General features: G+C 42.3%; 2 long non-coding RNA genes across 2 annotated transcripts; one reads left to right on the top strand and one right to left on the bottom strand.

Annotated features, from left to right (window-relative positions):
- Positions 1 to 2,701: 2,701 nt before the first annotated feature.
- On the bottom strand, positions 2,702 to 11,572 carry LOC138107810 (uncharacterized). Its single transcript, XR_011149710.1, has 3 exons — positions 11,373 to 11,572; positions 3,587 to 3,663; positions 2,702 to 3,413 (listed from the first exon to the last, which is right to left on the bottom strand). It is a non-coding gene; the product is annotated as an uncharacterized lncRNA (long non-coding RNA).
- Positions 11,573 to 16,771: 5,199 nt separating this feature from the next.
- Positions 16,772 to 18,449, top strand: LOC138107811 (uncharacterized). Its single transcript, XR_011149711.1, has 3 exons — positions 16,772 to 16,841; positions 16,941 to 17,009; positions 18,053 to 18,449. It is a non-coding gene; the product is annotated as an uncharacterized lncRNA (long non-coding RNA).
- Positions 18,450 to 18,667: the final 218 nt, after the last annotated feature.

The raw sequence follows: 18,667 nt of genomic DNA, 5'->3' as shown, positions 1-18,667 counted from the left end.
CCCTATACCTACAGAACCTACTAAGTCTAAACCAAGTAAACCAGTACTGTTACACCCTTAATCAATAGCCTGCTAAAACACACTTGTACTCAGTGAAAGTCACCCTTTGCATTATGCCTAGCACCAAAACACAAAGCCACTGGAGGAAAAGGAAAAAAATTATTATGTCTTGTATTATTCATGCCATGGCACAAATTCCACCTGTTCTCCATCTCAAGAAGTAATACAATCCAAAGCATTCTCCTGCCCCCATGCATTTAAAGCCCTTGCCCACTCCCCACACTGCTGCATCCCCCAGTAAACACTTCCACCTTCTCATCCAAATCACTTACAATTCACACAAGTGCAATTTAATCTATGCTAATTCTTCAATTAATTCAGTATTCTGCTCTCTAGCATTCTAACCCCAGCTGACATGAAAAGCAGACACCCAGTTGTACATCGAGATGGCAGAACAGCTGAATGCTTAATGACTTAAGTAGTGCAATTCACTGATGATTATTAAATCCTAGAAAGGTTTCCAAAGTGAACTGTAGGCAGTTTCCCACTACACAAGCTAAATGTGAGACCATGAGTTTTATTTTAGAATTAGTGGAAAAACTTGTTAATGTTTGATTTTCTTCAAGGGAAATAGATGGTTTCAACAGATTCTAAAAATGCTTTGTTAAAAAATCTTATTAGTCATGCCTTACTCAGCTAACACTTAGCCCAAATTGAGTCTGTTCCCTGGAGTTCTTCCAGCTACCCACAAGGCTGCTCTGCCAAACTGCCCTGTCTTGAGCCTGATATTTGCAAATCTGGTTCTTCCAATACTCTGGTCATCTGAGTGCAATGAAACCTTCAAAGACTAGATTGTCACCTGTGCTCAGAAGTGCATTGCAACTTTTCATCCTCAACCCTGCAAAGCAACACTCTTGCTCAATGAAAATATTTACCAGGAATTCATATATATATAAAATGTGGAACTAAGCTGATTTTTGTACTTGGAACCAAAACTTCACCAGTGCTTCAAAAATCCCCACATCAACTCCACTTTTTGGCAACCTTGGGAGCATTTGATGAGTACATTGTTGACAGTTCAGAAGGTAGGGCAGAGTTTTGTGATTGCCAATTACAAGGTTACATTGCACCCCTAGTTCTGCCAGGGTATAACCTATCATTAAAAAAAAATAAAAACAGTCACCCAACAAAAACTCTCAACCACAGGAAAACCCTGTGGGTGATGTATTTTGAGTTGGTCTGTGGGATCTTTGGGTCACTGGAGTCGACTGCCTGCCTAAGAGTATTTGCAGCATATAACAGCACTCCCTCGAAATCATGGTCTGTCAGTTCTGATCGTTTACACCCTCCACATAATTGCATAAATTGCTTTCACTTCCTCTTCACTGTATACAACTCAAAACAATCAAAGAACAGAGTTTGGGCATCATTAGCCCATATAACCTATTCGTTAGCACAAACATGTCATTACATTAACTAACATATTAATGCTGATTACTTAGGGCTGCATATCATATAAGGGTAATTAATCCTAGAATGGTTTGGGTCAGAAGGAACTTTCAAGATCATCTTGTTCCACCCCCTGTCATGGGCAGGGACACCTTCCACTAGACTAGGTTGTTCAGAGCCCCATCCAACCTAGTCTTGAACACCTCCAGGGATGGGGCATCCACAACTTCTCTTGAAAAGCTGTTCCAGGGTGCCTCACCACCCTCACAGTAAAGAATTTCTTCTTAATATCTAATCTAAAATTACTCTCTTTTAGTTTGTAGTCATTCCCCCTTGTTCTGTCACTACATTCTCTTGTAAATAATCTCTCTCCATCCTTCTTATAGTCTCCCTTCAGGTACTGGAAGGCCACTGAAGTTTGCAAAAATAGATTGTTTCGAAGTCAATTTTACAAGTCTTCAGATAAGCAGGCAGTGCATTGCAAACTTTACTGGTTTTCATTTTACTTGTTCAAGACAGGACATTACGCTTTTGTTTCCCTGAATTTGAGTCCCAAACACAAAACCCACTTGTGCAAATGAATTCTGTAAGAACCTGATACAGTTCCTTCCAGTAAAAAGTTGCTACTAAACTTGCACATTTGTTAATAGAAAAACAACATGCAGCAAAACAGTAAAGTCTCCACACATGACAGAGCAATCTCTACAAAACCAACAACATGTTCCACCTGCAAGCCATGTTCTGCTTGAAAGAATCACTGCAAGATGTCCCCGGCCAGAGATAGAGGGAGGAGGTCAGTTGTTATCCTGCCTGACTATAAGACACTGCTGCCTGAACTCACACTATTTTGCTGTCTGTGGCATGGAATATCCTCTACAGGATTTTTATGAGAAGCTGAATTCAGCATAATGTCTGCAAAAAGGGTTCCAATTAAGTACAGTTAAAACAGTCGTAAGAAGCCCTTGGTTTCCATTGCACCTTGGAAAAACAGATTAGGAGAGGAAAAAATCCCAAATCTAAAAAAAACATCCTGTGTACAAAGACAAGAGAGTGGAGAACTCCATTGCTCACTGGAACTGTACTCTTACCAGTGTGTTGAAGTCAGAACTTGACAGAATACTTTAGTAGTTCTTTGCAAAACAAGTATTATTCCACAAACACTTTTCTCTAATGCAATAGTGGTTTAAATAAGAGATCCAAACATTTATCCTGTGATTAATAATCACAAAGAGTTTATTCCATACCTCTCAGTGACTCCATAATCACAAACATGACAAATTCCTTTAGCTCAGTCATGATTTTAGCCCAAACTAAAATGCCACAAGATATTAGCTTTGTATATGACATCAAGGGAAGTTACAACTGTTGTCAGAGCTTCAAACATCTCTATTCTGAAGCATTTAATATTCAATGCATAGGAGTGGAATTCTGCATGCTGCCCACAAGAGTAGAACTGTTCCACTCTTACTTAAAACCACGCTGATCTCTCTCTTTGAAATTGCTTTAAAATTTCAGGAAACACAAGGCTTTGCAATGACATCAAGTCACCACAGAGCCTCAGGCTGGTGTCAAGGTACAAGGTACTGTCTTTCTGCCTCCCTCTCTTTTATTTTTTCTGCCTGCCCCCCCAAGTACATGTCAATTTTCATTGAGAACTTCTATTTTGGGAATATAAAAGAAAGAGCATTTCTATGTTAGGGCCCAAATGAGACGCCATCCAATGAGAGAGCACAAGAACATATCTGGAGAATAAAAATATTTTTGGATTATACATGGAAGCTTCAATATAGTTCCATAAATTGATGTCTTCTACCAAAGCTTCATGGAGCAGCAGCATGGACAAGCATGATTCATGAGTGGCACAACTTATCAGCACACGGCTTCTGTGTAGCCACACATGGGGGAATGAAATAGCCACCGAGTACCTGACTGGTGCACAAACACCTGCTTCTTACATCTCAAATCTGAAAGCAGAGATGTTTGAGAACAAAAACAGTTTCAATTCTCAGTTGAAAATAGCTGTTAGTGATGTGGCTCAGAGAAGCACAGGTCAAGAGGTCTGCCCTTGGCCAGGCACCCAGCTGGGTTGAGGCAGGAATTTCCATCAGGTCAGGAAAACAGTGGGTTTGTGACTCACCTGGCAGAGCAGGCTCCACTGCTTGCTTAGGATGCCCCAGTGTGTGGGAGGCACAGAGCAGCTGTGGAATGGAGGACCTGGGAAGGGAAGCACTGGAGTAAGGCATAGGAGATGTTGAAAGGAGATAGAGGACAAACCCAAAAGGAACCAGATTTTGGTAGCATAACTCCTGTCTACAGCCATCCCTTCTTCCAGTGAGCCGAACGAGGGGCTGGGAACAGGAGCTGTGATCCAGTGCTAGTATAGGGTCACCTGGATGTTTATCCAAAAGCTGTCAGACTTATCCTTACACAAGGAAACACTTGGTGCAACACAGGGTTACACTGTTGATCCTTCAGGAAAGTGTGGAGCTCTACAACACCAGGGCTGGCGCAGGGCTGCCCTGAGCAGGTTTGTCACAGTAACAGCAACAAGAAAATGTTCGCTACAAATTATTTCTTCAAGGCAGCTAAAGATAACAGACACCTGACACCTCCCTCAGACACTGACCAGACATGTCACACATTCCATGCCCAGGCAGTGCACACCTCTGTGTTAGGGGGGTCAGCAAGCCTGATGTTTTATGCCCTGCTCTTAACAAGAGGTGCTAGGAGTAATGATAGTGACGAGAGGCATATGATAGACCAGAAGCATGTAGTGCCTGCAATGAGAGCACAAATCCTGCAATGATAGCACAAATCCTGGCTTTTTTTTCTGGTTGGAAATTGCTTGAATCTCTTGGAAATATTTTTGAAATCTCTTGAAAAATTAAAAAGTTGTTTCCATAAAAAGACTTCATGCTTTCACCTTAAGGAAGAAATCACAACAGGTTTCCCACCTTCCCCCCCCCCCCCCCCCCCCCCGTCCCTCCCCCAATCATTCAGAAAGTTTTTTATAAATAGTTTATTACTTTTCTCTCTCAAGGAGATGACAGCACACTAAAAAAAAAAAAAAAAAAAAAAAAAAAAAAAAAAAAAAAAAACTCATTATTTCAATGAAAAAAAAAATCTAAATAAAACTGTTTTAAAGAGTTTTTTAAAAGTCACTGAATGAGCATTTTGGTGATGTTTACCACTTCTCATAAACAACTACCTTAAAATCTTATTTCAGTGGTAAAGCTTAAGAAAATATGGCTGTCTCTTTTATGGTTTGGGGTTTTTTCCCTAATGTTGGGCAACTTTTTCATTCATTCACTTCCCCTTTAGGCTCCCCGCAGTGCCAAGCAGCACCACCAGTAAATTTTCCAAGTGCCCACTAGAGGGATCATTTCCATAGGGCTCAGCTGCCGGCAAACCTCTTCATCAGCATCCCCATCCCTATCAATCAAACCACGACATTGTGAGCCCCCGTGTGCCTTTGTGCTGTTGAAGGGTAGTTATGGTTCAGCAACAGCTCAGCTACCCAATGGGTGTTTATTTGCCTGGTTTATGAGAAGAAACTATTCGACTCAGTCCTTCAAGCTATTTTACATCTGCAATTAAAATTAACCTCAGAATAAAAGACTGGTACAAGCTGGCATTGGAGCACAGTTAAACGAGGTGGGATAAATATATATGTCTACAGCCCACTGAAACAAATGGAAGGCTTGAGTGAAAACTCACCAAAGAGGCAGTAGTTCTTCATCTTGTAAAATTCCCAGTCTCCTTCAAGAAGTGTAAAATGCAAAAATTAGCCTCGGAGTCCCACAAGGGGATAAAGCTTCTGCTGTCTGGAAATTAAAGTGCCCTTAAGGATCTTGTTCACCTCGGTGCAGGCAGCACTGAGCCCTTGGAGTTCACAGCTCTGCTTGTACAAACCTCAGTGCCAGCAGCAGGCACTAAATCATGGCAAGTCTCCTCTTGTTGCAGGGGTTTATTAAGTCACCCACCTAACAAACTCATGGGTGACTTCAGCTTTCATTTGGGAGAAAGAAGGCTTCTAGTGCTCCTGGTGGGAGAAAAACCAGCTGAAAAAGCTGAAGCGAGCACATCACAGAATTATGGAATCATTTTACGTTGGAAAAGACCTTTAAGATCATCAAGTGCAACTGTAAACATAACACTGCCAGGTGCATCATTAAGTCTTGTCCCTAAGTGCCACATCTACATATCCTGGAGGCTAAGGGATCCTTCCCTCTTTACTGTGGCTGTTCAGCCTTGCAGGGCTCACAACATACCCAAGCAGGCAGTACCTCAAGCTGCTAGCAAAGCATGTATAGCCTTAAAACCACAACAACAAAAATTTTAAAATTAGATCAATGAAAGGGACATAAGAACAAAAAGAAATTGAAGGCAGATAAAAACTCAAGCCAAGGACAGATTTTCTGTGCAAGGTGTGAAACATCAGGCATACTAAAAGATCTACTAGCAACTTTGCTATTGCTACTGATTTTTCAGGAGCTGTGCTCACAAGATTTGGTGAAAAACAGCTCTAAAATGAGAAAAATAAACCAGTTGTGAGGACTGAAATTGACCCTGGAGCAAATGGTTTGTTGTTTGTCCATACAAGGAGATGTTGATCTCATTCAGGGCACTGGGGAATGATACCAACAGGAGGCAGGAATGGGTCAAATGGATGTTGCCAGTGGCCCAGAGGTGATCTCTGGCCTAGGAAGACATAAAGAACCTATGGACAGAGATAGCCCAGAGGCTGGTGCCTTCACTCAACATGAGCACTGAATGGGCCTTGTTTGCAAAAAACCTGTGCGTATCAAGGGCATAGAACCATTTACAGCATTCAGAGATTAAGAGAGTTCAGGGTATACAATCCATCCTTACATACAAAGAGCGAATTCTTAAAGGCTGTTAACCACCTCATAAGTGAACTCAAATCATAAGGTGAACCCAATGGCCACCAGGAAAGGCTGATAGCAGAGCAGCAAACTCACTGCCACCAGATTGCTCCGATGACTTGCACAAATGGGCTCCGGGATCTGCGTCATGGATCCGAATGGAACTGCTGTGTAGGCAGAGTGTTTGTCATGACATCTTGCTGTTTGGTAGAAAATGTCTCATTCTGCCTCTGCTTTACTGGTCTTTTTCAGCAAACAGTAACTTTTTTTTTTTAAGAAAGGCTCTGCAGTACTGACTTCGAGTTGCAAATCCCTACACCACATCTCCTGGCTACAGCAAAGTAATTTTCCATCCTTTCTTAACATTTATCTACTAAACTAAGAAATGCTGCAAGGGAAATCGCTTCCACTTTAGATTGGCCCTGATACTGTGCTAGATAAATAGAGAGAATGGTCCTGCATGGTAGAAAGAAGAGCCTCCAAGGAAGACTCAGAAGAGTTGGTGGGTCCTGCAATCAGAAGATGCATGTAATTTGTGTCCAGGACATTCCTTTCCTTGCAGGGAAAAGAGGTCATATTTTATGACTGGCCAGTGATACTTCAATAACTTATAAAGAAAATCAGATATGTCCCTTGTAGAGGAGAAAGTGCAATGGAAAATTCTTGCGTATTACAGTCATGAGACTTATTGAGTTCAACTGTAAATTATCATGGGTGAACTTCTCGTAAGTTTCCATGTCGCTCACTTTTATTTAAAATACCTCAAATGTTAAAATGTGGATACCTGTGTCACAGGCATTGCTATCTTTGTGCCTGCGTGCAGCAATGATAACAACTAATCTGCTATTTTCTAGAGCAGAAAAGAAACAAGGACTTGTTGCATATCAGGGAAGAAATGGCTAAAAATTAATTTCAACATACTGCAAGAAAATATATTTGAAGTACCCATAATTAAACAAACTGGGTTTGGGGTGGGGGGTTCGTCTGGTTTACTTTTTAACTTATAATTGTGCTTGGCCTTTGGAACAGCCAAGTTTTCTCCCAGCTTGGAGGTAGGCAGCCACAAGCAGAGGATTGTTCAGAAAAATAATTTCAAAAAGTTTTTGGAGGAAGGGTTTTAAATGAAAAAAAAAAAGAGATAGCCATTAGCTGATATTTCTTATACTTCTTCCTTAAATAATTCCCATGCTTTGAAATACTTTTTTTCTACTCTATCCTGCTTTTTAATACTTACACCTTTATTTTAGAGAGACAAGCACTGTGGTCTTCTCTGTGGTGACCAGTGACAGGACCTGAGGGAATGGACTGAAGTTGTGTCAGGGAAGGTTTGGGTTGGATATTATAAAAAGTTCTTCACCCAGAGGGTGGTTGGGCACTGGAATAGGCTCCCCAGGGAAGTGGTCACAGCACTAAGCCTGACAGAGTTCAATAAGTGTTTGGATAATGTTTGCAGGGACTCTTTTGCATAGGGCCAGAAGCTGGACGACCCCTGTGGGTCACTTCCAAATCAAGATGTTCTGTGATTCTATGACTTGGAATAATTTACCACTTTTATTGTGGAAAAACTCTTACTTTCTCTGGAAGTTAATTCTTCCAGTCTTCCCTGCACATTGATCTTAACTCCATCATCCCTATGCCCCATCAGTCTGCTGGCAATTAGCGATCATTAGTCTGCAGCAAACAAATATAAAATAGCCTTCCTAGGACCATTTACATCTCCTAGATTTTAGTCACATCATGCAGAAATGTATCTTGAAAATGCTTTAGCTCAGAGTTTAGTGGTAAATGGGCAGATATCTGAAAAAACCCTGTACCCTATGGCAAAGGGGAAATGAGTTCTTTCAGGCAATCCTCTTTGAGACAGAGATCTAATTTAAGAAAGACCACCTTGGCTGATCCATTTATTATGATTTTCAGACTTGAAATTTGTTGTGTTCATCTTAGGTATTTGCAGCACTAGTTTTCTTCCAATAAGTGCTGTTTTAACACCACCCATTTTCAGCCCACTAATAACCAGAATGGTTTATTAAATACATTATTAAGTAATCTTGTAGGCTTCTGTTTGCTAGGTATAATGCTGCAAATGAACTTACTAAAGGATATTTTTTCTGCAGGAGAAATTTCACTAAATAGATTTTTAAATCATATTTTGGAGGAAGATCAGTACTGTTCAGAGATCTTCCCTTATATACTTTAAACCTTGCTTCATATTTCACCTGAAAGATGGCCCTAAGGTCACTGGTTTATTCACTATAATTTCCTTGTATGAGGAATACTGTGTCACAATGTACTAGTCAGCCTAAGACAACCAGCACCAGTCTCCTCCCCTATGGTGTTTCATCTGTTTTTATCTAATAACATCATGAAATATTTGGGTTTATTACTTTGGGATTGTTTGTACTGAACACACATAAATGCTGCTGTTTTGGGAGGGGGTCTTAGCACACATTAACCTGAACAAATTGAACAAATGCATCCCCTGCAGTACTGACTTAAATGAAAGGATAAGTCAGGAGTCCAGCAAGAGGTCCCTCCCACGTCCAAAAAAACCCAAAGAGCTACTTCCCAGTCTCTGGGACAGCAGCGTGTGACTCCCTGTAAGGACCTCAATGAATCTGGATTTTCAACAGGCTGAATTCAAACAGTGTTAGCAGACACCTGACTGCCTCTGTAGCTGAAGTACTGCAGATGGCAATGTGACACAGGTGACAGTTTAGCCTGCAGCACCTCAAATAAAGAGATGAAAATGAAGAGCAAGGAGGAAATACTATGACACCATGCCCATCCTGGCAGAGGGACAGCAGCTAGCACAGTTCCAGGTACCTCACAGCCTGCTCCACACTGCAGCTCCTCCTGGCAGTGCTGGAGGAACAGCAGTGGTATCAACAGCGCAGCACTGCCAGTCTCAGTCTGTGTGCAGTTGATGTAGAAGAGCAGAGAACCATGAGTATATTTAGGAGTGGCAATGAGAAGAGAAAATGCTGGTTTTAAACAAGTGGGGAATGCTATTGCTTGCAAAACACTGGTAGTTCAAAAACTGTAGATTTTCCTGAAGCCACTCTCATAGCTGCATTACAGAAAATGTAATGCAGCTATGAGAGTGCAAATGTAAATTACTCTTTCTTCTGGCATAGGAAGGCATGAATCAGTAGCAAAATGGAGCTTCACTGGCAATATGATTCATCTCACCTTTGACCACCACTTTCTGTCTCTTCTATGAATCATTATTACAAATTATTACTGACTCAAGAATGAACTCTTTGTTGAGACCAAAATCCCACGAGTCATCAAAAACTTTAACTTTGACCATGATCCAGTACCTAGTAAACTCCCTAGGATTTTAAATCTATTGCCATTGAGATTAGACTTGTTGCTGAGAAGTCAAGATACTGTGGCGCAGACCCTACCTTGATTTATTCCAGCATCAACCAGAATTATTTCCATTTGCAGCATCAATATGAAGCCAGAGCAAGTGAAAGATTTAAGCCAGTACAATATTTAACAGGCCTGCATCTCTGGCTTTTGTCACAGCAAAGAGAGCAACACTTAGAGCCAGGCTCTTACATAATGGCTCTGGAGATTATGCTGATCTTCAAGTCTAAAGGTGAAGTCTGACTCAGACCTCTATCTTCCCACCATCTAGTATGAATTCCCGTATGATTTCTCTGTTTTACTGACATCTCACCTTCCCCCAGGGCATTTTGGGCATACATGGGGGATGGGTACAAGAGATAACAGTCACTCTCCATTCCTCAGAAATAAACCCAAAGTCTAAGCAGGCCACTTTTAATGTCTCTCAAGCAAGCACTGAACTGGACCCTGCTTAGTTGCATCAGGCCCAGACAGATTCATGTGCAGCCAAAGGCTTCACTGAGATAACAGTAATTCACTCATTCTCTTTTTTCCTGTTGAATGAAAACTAAAGTGTGATTCAGTATACATTAAGTTACCTTATTCCATTCTGAGATGCAAGTGTTTCACTGCAGCTGTAGGGGAGGGCAGCTCATCAGGATCATGCAAGACATGCTAGGGAATTACCACGTAAGTGTATAGTTCTCTTACACTGAACAGCTTCTGATCCCTGGGCAATGTAATAGAAGAGGTGCATGCTTTCAAAAAGCAGGCTAGGTAGTTCATTACTTGCTCATCAAGAAACCCACATAGTTTAAAATAAATGCCTAAGTAGTTCTGTGTACAGCTGACAGAAAGGAGAATTCTGGCTGCACAGTGTGATAAGCAGATAAGAAACAAAGGAACTGCTTCAGGCAGATAATAAAATTCCTGATAGTATAGACCTCTTCTCCCAGACAACTCCAGTTCAGCACGATTTCCATAAAAGTAAACGTTGTTACTTTTCATGTAGGACTTCATGAAATACTTCTTGGAAAGCATTAATTGAATTATATTACCAATCTAAGACCTACAAAAGGATATCACCCCTGGACTGCCACAGGCCTGTGACCAAGGACCAGATAACTTCCTTTTTGAAACCACAGGTGAAGCACAAAGCTTGATATAGGCACCAGGACTGAGAGCCAGTCTGAGCATTCCTTTCAGAGCTGTAGACTCATTAACTTCTTAGCCCCTTTATTAAGCCTAAGCTATTTATAGAACCATTGAAATCAATGAGTCTGCTGATTAAAATAGAGCTACATGCATAAATCCTGATGTACTAACTTGTAACTGGATTCAGTATCACTAAAGCTGAAGTCAAGACAAAACAACAAAGAAAGAACAGTAACACATGCTCCTGACATGCTTTTCACCATAGATGGTTTAGCTAATCACACCAAACACCACTGAAAGCAAAATTCACATCAAAAAATTCTCAAATCAGCCAGAAGTTTGAGAATTTGGTCTACATTTTAAACTCTTCAGTCTCAGAAGTGCCACCCATTTTATGTTTCTAGTACATCTGGCAAAATAGGGGTCTGACCTTCATTCTCAGGTGCTCTCCTAATAAAGGAACAATTAGTAATATTTAGAGTAATAAACTTCAGGATATTTCTATATGGATTAACATTTTTAAATATTTACCCCCTAGTATGTGATCAAACAGGACTTCAGAGGGTTCCTTTACAATGCTCAGCTGGGCAAACAAAATTCAGCCTTATTGACATAGTCTTATCACTGAAAGCCCAAAGGAGAGGGGGAATTAAAAAGAAAAGAATTAAGAGAATGGAGTCATTGGTTCAGCCAGTAAAAACAAACAGCCATGATGGGTGCCACAGTGGAAGTTCATGAGGTTCAGTCCCACAGGTCTTGCAGTGCCCATGATCTCAGTAAAGGTGGAATCACCAGTCCTTCAAATCAGCTGAACTTCATTTTTAATTAACCACCAGTCTTTCAAATCAGCTGACCTTCATTTTTAATTAATCAGATTGAAAGGTTAAGGGCCTGGAATCTTTGCTCAAGATCTGTTAGATTTCTTTTCTTTAAATGTATAACGGCAGTCAAATTAGTCAGAATTGTTTAATCATTCATACAAGAAAAATTGCTTATCTCAACATAAGTGCCCTTGTTATCACTTTGTAAATACAGTTGTATTATTCTGGTAGAGGATAACAGGTTCAAAGCTGTAAACCTTGGAAATCTTTCACCATATGAAAGGTTATTGTAGGCATTTACTCATAATGTCTGCTTGTTATCATGACAGGGCCAGTTCCCCAGGGGTCAGCAGGTTTATGCTAAAGCACATAGTGCTGAGTATAGAGCACGTATAAACATCTATTGTCACTGAACCCAAAACACCCTCTTTTCTTCCCTGCTCCGAACAAATTAAGAACAAGAGATACATGCAAGTACATTCTTCTTGACCTTATGATCACCCCAAGTGCTCTAAAATGCTCTCAGTGTCTTGAGAAAAATTGTGCCTCAGAAGACACTCTGGGTTTTTCTGAGCACTCCTGCTGGGGGCAGATGGACCAAAGTGGCAAAGGCAGGAATGGGTTGAGCACAGGTCAGCCCCATGGTAGGCCCAGCTGGCTGCAGTCTAGCCAGACTGGTCTCAAATAAGACAAAAAACAGATTTAAAAAAGAGGTGGTTTGTCAGTGCTGTGGATGAGCAGGACCTCAAGGATGATCTTGAGGTTATCTGTGGTGTTTGCCAAAGGGAGAGCACTCAGCAGCTGGAAGGAGCTTTGTCTTGGTGTCACTATGTGACCCTGAAGGTGCACTGTGGAAAAGAGTCAAGCCAAACACTTCCCATACCCTTGATTTTACATAGTCTCCCACAAAATCTTTGAGGATTCACAAGTGTCTCCTTAAGCAGCAATATTGCAGAGTATCTTTGTATGGATTCTCTTCTCCAAATTGCTTGAAACTAGTCACCACAGCCTTTCTTTTCATATTAGTGGTGGTGGTAGTAGTAGTAGTGTCAAAAAAACACTTCAACTTAGCCACAGTAACTAAGCTGAGTTTTCACATCTTCAAACTTTCTGACCTCTTGACAGTTCTCAATTAAAAAAAGAGAAAATTAGCCAGCAATGTATATTCAATATCCAGGTCTAGATAAACAATTGAACAGCAGTTCTGTAAAAAGCAGGTTAGTTTTGAAGCTGGCTGCACTTTCAAGCCCCAGACCTGGTCACTTCGAATGCCTCCCTTTTAGATTTTTTGCAAGACCAAGTTAAGGAGGTCTCCAAGCCGAAAGACAGCAGCTGCAAATTGGGCAGCGTCATGCTGGGGAGGGAGAGATTGGGAGCCCTGAACAGATGGGCAAGGAAGAAAGGAGATTAGGGGGGCCCTGGATGGCAAGGGAGAAAGCATCTGAGAAGAGTAAGCAGAAGGAAAGTAATCAAAGGGATTGGACAGGCCAAAATTTGGAGTCCCCAGATAGAGGCAAGGTGGAGCGGGGCCCATGCTTGTGGAGGGTGATAAGAGCTGGTCAGATTGTGGCTGTTGCCACCAAAAAACCCGTGTTGAAGTAGTAACTACCCACTGAACAAAGCACTAGGAGGACTTTTCCAGGGGGACTGGCTTTGTCTATCCAGGCCCTCTTCCTTTCTTCCTGTGCACGTCTAGTTAACTTTTAAAGACCACCTTTGTGCTCCTCTCTACCCAGATCAACCCCAGCAGGGAAAATCAGTGTGAACACCAGGACAATGGAAGTCCACTTATTATGCCTCTGCCCTTGACACAGCTTCAGTACCTAGCAGAAAGATGCCTCATACAGCTGGGATCCACATGGCAGTGCTCCATAATGGTAAAGAAAATATACCAAATACACTCAAAACCCTGATTCTAGGTGCTGGCTGTTTCTGCCAGGCAGACACACAGGTAGTTAAAGGGCAACTGTGAAGTCCTGATACACTGAATTGGTCCAGTTTAAAAATGATAAGCAGGAAGGAGACACCAGAGAGAAGATATCAGGGATACCCAGTAAACTGTATTTGTATGGCACTGTGATTAAAGCAAGAACTTGCATTTGCTGATACATGGTAATAAATATGGCCATGTATGGTCAGTATCATGTGTGCGTGCCTACATATGTGTGTGCAGGCAAAAATAAATACATGCATATATGTCAATGTGCCCTAAATATGAGACATTTCTCGACTTCACCAGACCCACTGCTGCTGGCACTTGCTGTGGAAACAACCTCCATGCTACAAGACACTCCATACATCTCTTCCTTATGGATCCTTGCCCTGAAGCCACATTTGTCCAGAACATTTTTTGCTTTATGTGTGTCCCATATGAAGAAGGTTGCCCTGACCCACGCAGCGCAGGCTGGACAGAGATGCTGGATTCAAAGAAAGCACAGGCACGCTGCCGAACTCTTTGGCCAAGTGAACAACTGCTTTGAAAGACCTCTGTGAGCCAGGCTCCTTTTTGTTCCCCTCAGCCTCCTGTTGCTGCTGCCTCACATGATTATTCTCTGGCCAGGACACAAAGTGCTTGGAGAGACAGTGTTTGTCTTTCAGAAGGAAACTTAACGCAAGTGTTAGTTGGGGGTTGCAAATATAAAATAATTTGCAGAAGCCTTTGACTTCTGCCAGAAATAATGCATACATACATGTGCAGGAACCAGGAGGAGGTGGGGGTGATTGTCCTGCTGCTCCATGGTCCCTGGAGATCCCCACTGTAGCCAGAAAAATAAATTTTCATGCCCTTAAGGTGGCAGCTGAGTCGTTGTGTAACCCCTCCTTGCTGTGCTGGCAGCCCAGTTCCCTGTCACGTGGAGAAGAGCAAAGCACAGGGACAGATTTTCAGCTGGTGAAAATAGCCAATATTTCCCTCTAGCCAACACAGTTCTGCTTGCTTCCACCAGCAGATAGTTTGCTCCTGTGTTCCTGCATCAAGAGCCAAATCCCTTCCTTCTTGGGCTGGCAAAGAAGCACAAGGACATTGATGCTCAGTCTGCCAAAGGCAGGCTTTGGGAATAGCCTTCATGTCAGCCCAACCACTAACCCAAAAAGATCAGTTTCCTTCTTGAAGGAGCAATACCCTGCCTGACAACCAGGAGGAAGCATAATCCATTTCATTATTTGTAGAATTTCACAGCTCTTAGGAGAATATTACCTTGGGATCTCTGCTTTTTCTTTTTCCTTTCTTTTCAGTGCAGGCACACAATGCCAGCATATTGGCATAAAGGTTGGGCCAGTGTTACTTCCAGGGGTAGGTGGACTTGCTGTCACTGTGAGTGTAAGGAGCTGGCTGGTTAAAACGAGATTCCATATTTCATATAACAAAGGGCAGAGGCAAATAGGAGTTACTGCAAACAAATGAAAAAACTGTATGCGGAGACAATAGGAATCAAGGGAAATTGTAAAAAAGCTTCAACACATTTTCAAGGAAGTCACTTCCTTTAAAATACAAGCATCAGGAGTAGGAAGCAGAAAGATGCCTACACCTTAGGTGCCCACTTCTAGATGACCTCAGAAACTATGCTGGAAAGCACAAGTGACACTCCGAGAACAGGGTTTGTGGGGGCCGCTGAGGGAGCTCCCCAGGCTCCCACTCTTCCCTCTCTGAAATCCTTAGCAAATCCTTCTCCATCATCAGCTGAAGTTATTTGTCCTGGGGGATGCATGACACCCCTTTGCCACAGCACAGGCACAGACGTGCAGAGCAGATCCACGACAGGTCTTCTCCCCCAGAGCTGACCTGGCTGTGGGCGAGAAGCAGGACCCTCCTCCTCCTCAGGAAGGGCTGGGGAGCAGCTCCTCTGAGCACCACGCAAAGGCCACGGCGCCCTGATTATCTCCGCCTGTCATGAGCTATCAAGCTACACCCAGACAGCAGAGGGCTCACTGAACACTCATTTACACTCTTAGAAATTGCACACCAGAGAAGTTCATGAGTAGAAGGGTGTTCCCAGATGGCAATGTCAGCAAAATCATTTGGGGGCAATTGGTTGAAGTGTGCACCAACCAGCACAAAGAGCTGCAGGTACTGTACTGCTGGTGGGTGTTTTGTCACTGCATAGACCCTTCACACTGCTGGGCTCTTAAAGCCCAGCCATAAGAAAACACTTTCTGTGACCAATTTGGGCAAAGGAAACTGGGATATGCAGAGCGGCTACCATCTCGACTTCATACAGCAACTCTGAAAAGATCAAACAGCTAATTAGAGTGCTGCTCAGCAAGATGTCATGACATTCACTGTGCTGATTTCCCATTGCCTGTTGTACTTCCCGGTTTACAGCTTGGTGGATCAGCTCATCCACATCAGATGCTTTTTACAAGACTGATTTTTAAAGTGTTCATTGAAAAAAAAAGTTGCTTTCTACCTCTTGAATTATGCAATCCTTTGCTTGCAATATTTTCTGTCCTCTAGGCTGTGGACCTACTGTGTCAATGACTGTATAAACTCATCACTGGGTTATTTCCCCACACGTACCCTGAAGCCTCTTACCATAGTTTTGTTTCCACCTCCTCACCACGGAGTGATCAGCAATGTGTGGTTAAACAGACACAGAGTTTATTAAACACGAGTGAACACTGAAAAAAAGTAAGAATGTCCTAGGACCAGAAGGAGGTAAAGCAAAGGGCAGTGTCATATAGAACGTGCCACTTGCCTTGCACCTTTCATTTCCAGAGCAATGCAAGGAGCTGGGATTGATAGCATTATCTGCTGACTGCACTGCTGATCAGGGCAGCCTCTCGCCTCTCAGCTTGCCCTGTGCACTGATGCAGAGGAAAGACAGAAAACCTTTCCACCCTTAAGCCCAAGAAACCACCACCAGCCTCATCTCCTTTTCTACCTGCAGGTCCTGCTACCTTGCACAACAGAGTGGAGGCTCGGGGACCAAGGGCCTCACCAATATTGGCAAATTAAACCACAGCTGGAAATGAACCATAATCTGTATTAGTAAGGTGTTCAAGCATTTCACAGACCATGCCAATTACTGCTCTCCATTCCCAGGTACAGTCCAGAGTCCGGGGCCTAATCTGAGCTGGCCGTGAGCAGGGAGCCGCCCTCTCCCGAAGCGAGCACTATCTCCCCGGCATAGGTACAAGCTTTTGTGTGCCGGCTGCTCTGTGTTCCTGGAAATAACCCCAGGTATAATTAATTGATTAATATGCAAGTAGTTGAGAATAATTCCTGGTTGTTCAAATGCCTGCTATCTCTATTGACCAAGATATGTGTTTCTTTCATCAGACAGCCAATGCCACTTCAGCAGAGACAAGTTCAACCACAAACCTCCGGTGGCTCTCTAGAGAGCTGATGGTAAGCATTGCAATTATGCTTTTCTGGCTACCATTTTATAGCAAAGTAACACTCTGTCTGTAAAATATGACTAGGATTCAACAATAAATTCCATATTTGAATCAGAGGGCAAAGCTTGTGTCCTTGAAGAGACAGAGGCTTACTCGTCCCTGATGAATATCTCATTAGCTCCTGCTGGCATTTCATTGCACATCTCCTACCTTGTTTTACTGAACCTCCACCTTATCCTAACTGGAAGATTTAGTAATTTCCCCCCAAATATATTCTAAATTTGCCAGACAGTTTAACTGACTCTTCATCCCCCATTTGTGATCACTGCTATTTCCTCACTTCTTACTACAGCTTTGGGTCAGAACAAGATCACCACCAGGTCAGAAAACACTTGCCCTCAGCAGATAGACATGCACCCATTTGTGGGGAATCCATAGCAGCCACCTAAAACATCCTTGCAGAAGGGTGTGGATTTAAAACCACACATTTGGAAACAGAACAAACTGTAATTGCAAACATATAACATAAAATGCATAAACATTTTGCATAAATTAATATTGAATGCATAAGAAGCTATACAGATTGTGGACTCTTTTTTAGAAGCTGTTTTTAAAAGCACAGTCTACCACATCCAGCCCAAACTCATCCTATTTCTGTGACTTCTTGGAGAGTAGAAAAGTATCAAAACAGTATCAGCCCTCTAAGGTGAAAAAATACCTTCTGCTCCAGAAGTACTGAGATACAAAATGAGGGCCTCTGTATAGAGAAGTCCTTGAATTTCAAGTGCCTTATGTCAGTCTGTGCAGCAGAGAAACTGTTCCTAAGGTGTCAGGATTAAAATCACACGGTCCAAATCTATCAGCCCTTGTTCTTCTTGTCCTAAAACTGTGTTTTTTCAACAATTATTGGTCAGAGCATGATCTCATATCTTTGTAACATAATCCCAGGATTGCTTGGGCAGCATTGCTGCAGTAATTTTTATGTACAACCAATAATGTTTAGGCTAAATCCTCAACATTTATTTTCTGGTCATAACTTTTTTTTCTCTTTAGCATATTTTCTCTCTCTGTACGGAAAGAGGAGACCTGGCTATCCTGGACAAAAAGAAGGCTGAGGTTCTCAACAAAATCTATGCCTGTCTCACCTTTGTGCCAGGCAAGAGAATGGAGCAGATTCTCCTGGAAACTATGCTAAGGCACATGGAAAACAGAGATGACTGGTAATAGCCACCATGGCTTTACAAAGCAGAAATCATACCTGCCAAATGTGGTCACCTCCTATGATGGGGCTACAGCTTTGATGGATGGGACAGAGCAACTGACATCATCTGCATGGATTTTGCAAAGTGTTTGTACTGCATAACATGCTTGTCTCCAAATTGGAGAGGCATGGATTTGATGGATGGATCACTCAGTGGATAAAGAACTGGCTGAAAGGCTGCACGCAAAGAGGGGTGGTCAATGGCTCATTGTCCATGTGGAGATCAGTGACTTAAAAAATACAAACCAAGCACAATGACCACGGCCTCCTTATTGATTATTCTTAACAAAGTAAGTAGGAACATGAACAACTGGAGAATTGGACACAACAGGGTAGGAAGCAGGTGGCAGATACTTTATACTGATGCTAAGAAGACAGAAACATATGAGAGCATCTCCGTGACTGCT

Source organism: Aphelocoma coerulescens, chromosome 3, assembly GCF_041296385.1.
Source record: "Aphelocoma coerulescens isolate FSJ_1873_10779 chromosome 3, UR_Acoe_1.0, whole genome shotgun sequence".
Lineage (NCBI taxonomy): Eukaryota > Metazoa > Chordata > Aves > Passeriformes > Corvidae > Aphelocoma > Aphelocoma coerulescens.
The sequence above is the reverse complement of the archived record's forward strand: the minus strand, read 5'-3'. Positions and strand labels throughout refer to the sequence as shown.